The 7,500-nt window shown below is 43.3% G+C and overlaps 1 protein-coding gene and 1 long non-coding RNA gene across 2 annotated transcripts in view; both read right to left on the reverse strand.

Moving 5' to 3' along the window:
* LOC118373194 (TSC22 domain family protein 3-like) overlaps nt 1-7,500 on the reverse strand; it is a 72,627-nt gene that overhangs the window by 29,188 nt on the left and 35,939 nt on the right. The gene's annotated exons all lie outside the window — the stretch shown is intronic.
* On the reverse strand, nt 387-3,700 carry LOC127913863 (uncharacterized). The gene is made up of 3 exons (XR_008087010.1): nt 2,556-3,700; nt 2,346-2,513; nt 387-2,261 (listed from the first exon to the last, which is right to left on the reverse strand). It is a non-coding gene; the product is annotated as an uncharacterized LOC127913863 (long non-coding RNA).

The following is a 7,500-nucleotide window of genomic DNA, read 5'->3' on the forward strand; positions in this document are numbered from 1 at the left end:
CACACACACACACACACACACACAGGAGCTGTAAGAGCCCGGCGGGAAGGGAGGTTGTTTGGAAGTTAACAGGGACCGTGGCTCTCCTTTCCTGAGTTCAAAGCCCCTCTGCTTCAGCCCTAAAGACACAGGGAGCTCCCAAACGGCACGTGATTCCCTATATAGTGCACTACTTTTGACCAGAGTTCATAGTAAGGCATTACGTAAGGGATACGGTGCCATTAGCAGATAGGAAGCTGCCTCCGACGTTTGGTGGATGTCCTGAATTGGTGGCGGGGGGTAGAGGCGTAGTTCTGGCGTAGAGTAGTGGAATAACGACCATTGAACAGTATAAAATAACCCAGAAGCATGCCTTTAATTAGGCCCTGTTTCCAGTGAGCCAGATTTAAAAGACACACTCTGGTATATAGTTATATTGGGTTCAGTGCTCCTTTTAATGAATGTCATACACCCATTGATTCTTGAAGAATATCAACCTCAACTCTCACTTGTATTTTCCCAGATTAATGTGACTAACGTCACCAGCCAGAATATTACAAGAACAACTATGAACAATTCATACAGTTCATTTCTCTAGACACAGCGTTTCAGTGGGATGACAAGGCCTTACTTTGAGACTCTGTTGTTTTGATCTTAAAATCAGATGAGAGCATGTCATTCCTTTAATCAGATTCTCTTGGCTATGCGTCATTGATTGTGTCTCAATGGAACTCTATTCCAAATGAAACTCTATTCCAAACGGCACTCTATTCCATACGGCACTCTATTCCAAACCGAACTCTATTCCAAATGGCACTCTTTTCCAAATGGCACTCTATTCCAAACGGCACTCTATTCCATACGGCACTCTATTCCATACGGCACTCTATTCCAAATGAAACTCTATTCCAAACGGCACTCTATTCCAAACCGAACTCTATTCCAAACCGAACTCTATTCCAAATGGCACTCTATTCCAAATGGCACTCTATTCCAAACGGCTCTCTATTCCATACGGCACTCTATTCCAAACCGAACTCTATTCCAAACCAAACTCTATTCCAAATGGCACTCTATTCCAAACGGCACTCTATTCCAAACGGCACTCTATTCCATACGGTACTCTATTCCAAACCGAACTCTATTCCAATCCGAACTCTATTCCAAATGGCACTCTATTCCAAACGGCACTCTATTCCATACGGCACTCTATTCCAAAATGGAACTCTATTCCAAATGGAACTCTATTCCAAATGGCACTCTATTCCAAATGGCACTCTATTCCAAATGACACTCTATTCCACTTCTTTTGACCAGGATCTACTTAGGACGCAGACACTGTCTTCTCACCAAAAATAAAGACGACTACTGCTTATTTGCTTAAAAGCAATGATCTTTGAAACTAATGCAAATGAATCCAGAATACAATTAACATAATTGTTTAAAGGTGTGGAGAATTTTTTTGTTGAAAAACATTAAGGTGGCGTGGGCTTGGAGTAATTTCTCCTTGATCTCTGGGTCTAAAGGAACACAACTGACATTGATAGGTTGTCATGCAGAGGAGTTTGCTTTTGCTTTTTAAATTTACGTTGATCTCTTCAGGCTTAAGACGTAGATTCCAATGTATTACTGTTTGATGTTTGGCACAAAGGCTCCTGCCTAATTGTGGGACATCTCGTCACGAAAGAGAGGAAGGAGTAATATCTACAGTATATTCCGAGAAACGTGCAGGATATTCTCACCCAATTATCTTTAAACCTGAGGACGTATAGACAAATGGTCCTTTGGGGCTCCTTTCTCAAGGTTTTAAAAGTATAAGAGCAAAGCAAGTCAACACCAAGCCCCTGTACTTCTCCTGTATGGGGCTTCAGGTACAAACAATAAAGTCTAAATTGTGTGGGACTTCAGACAGTGTAGATGTACAGTACCTGGTTAGCACTCCCTCACATGCTCTCTCACTTTGATCTGATTACATTTAACTTCATCATCTGTACAGTCATTTTACTAATTTAATTTGAATGATTCCATACTCAGGTTGTGCCAGGACAGTTTATATTCAAAGACTCATAGTGCTATGGGATGTACTGTAGCTAGTTCCTTTATATCTCCTGAACCTCTCTGTAGAGATGTAGCTAGTTCCTTTATATCTCCTGAACCTGTCTGTACAGATGTAGCTAGTTCCTTTATATCTCCTGAACCTGTCTGTAGAGATGTAGCCAGTTCCTTTATATCTCCTGAACCTCTCTGTAGAGATGTAGCTAGTTCCTTTATATCTCCTGAACCTCTCTGTAGAGATGTAGCTAGTTCCTTTGTATCTCCTGAACCTCTCTGTAGAGATGTAGCTAGTTCCTTTATATCTCCTGTACCTCTCTGTAGAGATGTAGCTAGTTCCTTTATATCTCCTGAACCTCTCTGTAGAGATGTAGCTAGTTCCTTTATATCTCCTGAACCTCTCTGTAGAGATGTAGCTAGTTCCTTTATATCTCCTGAACCTCTCTGTAGAGATGTAGCTAGTTCCTTTATATCTCCTGAACCTGTCTGTAGAGATGTAGCTAGTTCCTTTATATCTCCTGAACCTCTCTGTAGAGATGTAGCTAGTTCCTTTATATCTCCTGAACCTCTCTGTAGAGATGTAGCTAGTTCCTTTATATCTCCTGAACCTCTCTGTAGAGATGTAGCTAGCATAGTCCGTCACGCTCTGGAATCCTCCTGACATGTTCATGGGAACCACTGACAGAGCTCTCTGATGCTGGGGGAAGATAAGGACTGTGTCTCAAATTATATTCCCTATTATATTCCCTATGTAGTGCACTACTTTCGACCAGAGCTGGTCAAAAATATTGCAAGATATAGGGAACAGTGTGTCCTTTGGGACTCAAACGTGGTGACAGCTCGATGGCTCACATTTCTGCCTACGTGGCCAAATATCTCTAAACAATTCACCTCTCCTTGTCCTGTGCACGTCCTCTCCTGGTTGGTTGACTTTGATAAAGAGATTTTACGTCATCACCTTTTTCATAGCCGCAGCGTTATCTGCGCATATTTAACTTTTTAAAGAGAGAGAGAGAGACAATTGCAAAAACGCTATGAAAGTCTTCCAGATGAAGTCTTCGGTAACGAAACAGTATAAAGCTGTCTATCATGTTAACATCTAATCAGATCTGGGGTCTTAGAGTGTCCATGTGATCGTGCTGCTGGTTTTTAACATTGCATAAACCTATTATACAGTTCTGCCAACACATTGGTAGAATGTGCGATGGTGACTTCTTAAGTCGTTTTTTAGGGCACAAAGTTCCCGAATAGCAAATTGAAATGATTTGATACATGAATTGATCAATACTAAATGACTTGATAAATGTACCATTAATAGAAGTTAATCTAATATGTGACTAAATACGGATTGAGTGTCAGGGAGACTAGCTGCTTGGATGAACTTATCTGAGCACCATTGCACAGACATGCACACCATTGCACAGACATGCACACCATTGCACAGACATGCACACCATTGCACAGACATGCACACCATTGCACAGACATGCACACCATTGCACAGACATGCACACCATTGCACAGACATGCACACCATTGCACAGACATGCACACCATTGCACAGACATGCACACCATTGCACAGACATGCACACCATTGTGTAATCTAAAATGCCTTGTGTCTGTTCCCGTCTAACACGTGATGAATACCCGCCTTACAGGTACGTTGATGCATGAAAACTTTACACAACCGCGGTCGTTTAGGAACAATTAATAGATTAACTGTTATTTTTGCAGAACTCAGAACCAGGTGGGGATATTTTTAGGCCACGCCCATTTGCTACTAAATGACCCAACTCACCCAAAACCTCAAGTCAAATCTCAGTTGTATGATTTCAATCCAATAAGGCCATGGTTTATTAGAGAACTATTGTTGACCTATGTTTGTCAACACAGGCACGCAACCTGTCAGTCATTCCTGTTATGTAACTAATTGTCTGAACATCAATGGTATCCAGAGACAGTCAGTAGCCAGGCAGCCACACAGCCACACAGCCAGGCAGCCAGACAGCCACACAGCCACACAGCCACACAGCCGGCAGCCAGACAGTTAGCAGCCAGGCAGAGTGTGGTTTGGTGAGTCTGGTGGTAATCTTTCTGGCAACACTGTCATGATGGTTCCACCACACAGGGAAATTACACAGCTGGGTGTCTCTGCTGCCTCAGAGCCAACAGAGCATAGAGATAGACCGTTTTTACTCTACAGGGACAACACCAGGACCAGAGAACAGTCAGACAGGTTACCTAAAAGATAACAGTCAGACAGGTTTACTCAAAGAGAACAGTCAGACAGATTAACTCAAAGAGAACAGTCAGACAGATTAACTCAAAGATAACAGTCAGACAGATTAACTCAAAGAGAACAGTCAGACAGATTAACTCAAAGAGAACAGTCAGACAGATTAACTCAAAGAGAACAGTCAGACAGATTAACTCAAAGAGAACAGTCAGACAGATTAACTCAAAGAGAACAGTCAGACAGATTAACTCAAAGAGAACAGTCAGACAGGTTTACTCAAAGAGAACAGTCAGACAGGTTTATTCAAAGAGAACAGTCAGACAGGTTTACTCAAAGAGAACAGTCAGACAGGTTTACTCAAAGAGAACAGTCAGACAGGTTTATTCAAAGAGTACAGTCAGACAGGTTTACTCAAAGAGAACAGTCAGACAGGTTTACTCAAAGAGAACAGTCAGACAGATTAACTCAAAGAGAACAGTCAGACAGGTTTACTCAAAGAGAACAGTCAGACAGGTTTACTCAAAGAGAACAGTCAGACAGGTTTACTCAAAGAGAACAGTCAGACAGATTAACTCAAAGAGAACAGTCAGACAGATTAACTCAAAGAGAACAGTCAGACAGATTAACTCAAAGAGAACAGTCAGACAGGTTTACTCAAAGAGAACAGTCAGACAGGTTTATTCAAAGAGAACAGTCAGACAGGTTTACTCAAAGAGAACAGTCAGACAGGTTTATTCAAAGAGAACAGTCAGACAGGTTTATTCAAAGAGAACAGTCAGACAGGTTTATTCAAAGAGAACAGTCAGACAGGTTTACTCAAAGAGAACAGTCAGACAGGTTTACTCAAAGAGAACAGTCAGACAGGTTTACTCAAAGAGAACAGTCAGACAGGTTTATTCAAAGAGAACAGTCAGACAGGTTTATTCAAAGAGAACAGTCAGACAGGTTTACTCAAAGAGAACAGTCCGACAGTTTAACTCAAAGAGAACAGTCAGACAGGTTTACTCAAAGAGAACAGTCAGACAGGTTTATTCAAAGAGAACAGTCCGACAGTTTAACTCAAAGAGAACAGTCAGACAGGTTTATTCAAAGAGAACAGTCCGACAGTTTAACTCAAAGAGAACAGTCAGACAGGTTTACTCAAAGAGAACAGTCAGACAGGTTTATTCAAAGAGAACAGTCAGACAGGTTTATTCAAAGAGAACAGTCAGACAGGTTTACTCAAAGAGAACAGTCCGACAGTTTAACTCAAAGAGAACAGTCAGAACAGTCAGACAGTCCGACAGTTTAACTCAAAGAGAACAGTCAGACAGGTTTACTCAAAGAGAACAGTCAGACAGGTTTACTCAAAGAGAACAGTCAGACAGGTTTACTCAAAGAGAACAGTCAGACAGTCCGACAGTTTAACTCTACAGGGACACCACCAGACCCTCTGTGCACACTTTGCTACCTCTGACTTTCGTCCTAATTCTATAAATATTGTCATACACAGTAAAGAAAAAATGTCAATGGAAAGCAGTGCCAAGCCATACTGACACTTCTCTACCACCCCATTCCTTTGTTTTCCATGTCTTTACACAAGCCTTCTCTATTCTCTGTTCACAGTGTGTGAGCACCAGTTAAATCTTATCTGGCACGAGGTAAGCAGTCTGTCAGTATAGCCTTGCCCTGCCCGCGCTTGATAATTAGCATGTCTGTCACCTGTCTGTGTCATGTACTCTGTGGCGTCTGGTTAAGGGCTATTTGAGGCTCAAGTGAAGAGTATTATGTTAAGTAGTAGTGTTGACAGTCAGAATGCCTACGGCGGAGTGAATCAAGTTGAGTTAGTCAGTTGGCCTGTGGAATGTAGAATGTTGGCCTGTAGAATGTAGAATGCTGGCCGGTAGAATGTTGGCCTGTAGAATGTAGAATGTTGGCCCGTAGAATGTTGGCCTGTAGAATGTAGAATGTTAGCCTGTAGAATGTAGAACGTTGGCCAGTAGAATGTTGGCCTGTAGAATGTAGAATGTTGGCCAGTAGAATGTAGAATGTTGGCCTGTAGAATGTAGAATGTTAGCCTGTAGAATGTAGAACGTTGGCCAGTAGAATGTTTTCCAATAGAATGTAGAATGTTGGCCTGTAGAATGTAGAATGTTGGCCAGTAGAATGTAGAATGTTGGCCAGTAGAATGTAGAATGTTGGCCTGTATAATGTAGAATGTTGGCCTGTAGAATGTAGAATGTTGGCCTGTAGAATGTAGAACGTTGGCCTCTTCCTTGATACAATTGTTTACTCTGCAGCAGACCGTATTTGCCATATCTTCTCTCCAGGCCTTCCTCCCAAAGAACTGAGCTGAACTGCCCTGGTTCTCACGTGCACTTTGTTACACCAGACAGGCACCACTAAACCAACCATGCCCTCAAACTACCTGCTGAGTCACACACTGTTGGAAAGATAAAGGCACCAGTGTGTGTGAGTGCAGGCACCTGGACAACCAACAGCCCCCAACCACTACCAACAGCCCAAAACCACTACCAACAGCCCAAAACCACTACCAATAGCCCCCAACCACTACCAACAGCCCAAAACCACTACCAACAGCCCAAAACCACTACCAACAGCCCAAAACCACTACCAACAGCCCAAACCACTACCAACAGCCCAAAACCACTACCAACAGCCCAAAACCACTACCAACAGCCCAAAACCACTACCAACAGCCCCCAACCACTACCAACAGCCCCCAACCACTACCAACAGCCCACAACCACTACCAACAGCCCAAAACCACTACCAACAGCCCAAAACCACTACCAACAGCCCAAAACCACTACCAACAGCCCAAAACCACTACCAACAGCCCCCAACCACTACCAACAGCCCCCAACCACTACCAACAGCCCCCAACCACTACCAACAGCCCGCAACCACTACCAACAGCCCCCAACCACTACCAACAGCCCCCAACCACTACCAACAGCCCCCAAACACTACCAACAGCCCCCAACCACTACCAACAGCCCAAAACCACTACCAACAGCCCCCAACCACTACTAACAGCCCCCAACCACTACCAACAGCCCCCAAACAACCAACAGCCACCCGGACAACCAACAGCCTACAAACACAACTCAACAGCCCCCAAACCCAACTCAACAGCCACCCAGACAACCAACAGCCCCCAAACACAACCAACAGCCACCAAACAAAACTCAACAGCCCCCAAACACAACTCAACAGCCACCCAGACAA

Source organism: Oncorhynchus keta, chromosome 30, assembly GCF_023373465.1.
Source record: "Oncorhynchus keta strain PuntledgeMale-10-30-2019 chromosome 30, Oket_V2, whole genome shotgun sequence".
Taxonomy (NCBI): domain Eukaryota; kingdom Metazoa; phylum Chordata; class Actinopteri; order Salmoniformes; family Salmonidae; genus Oncorhynchus; species Oncorhynchus keta.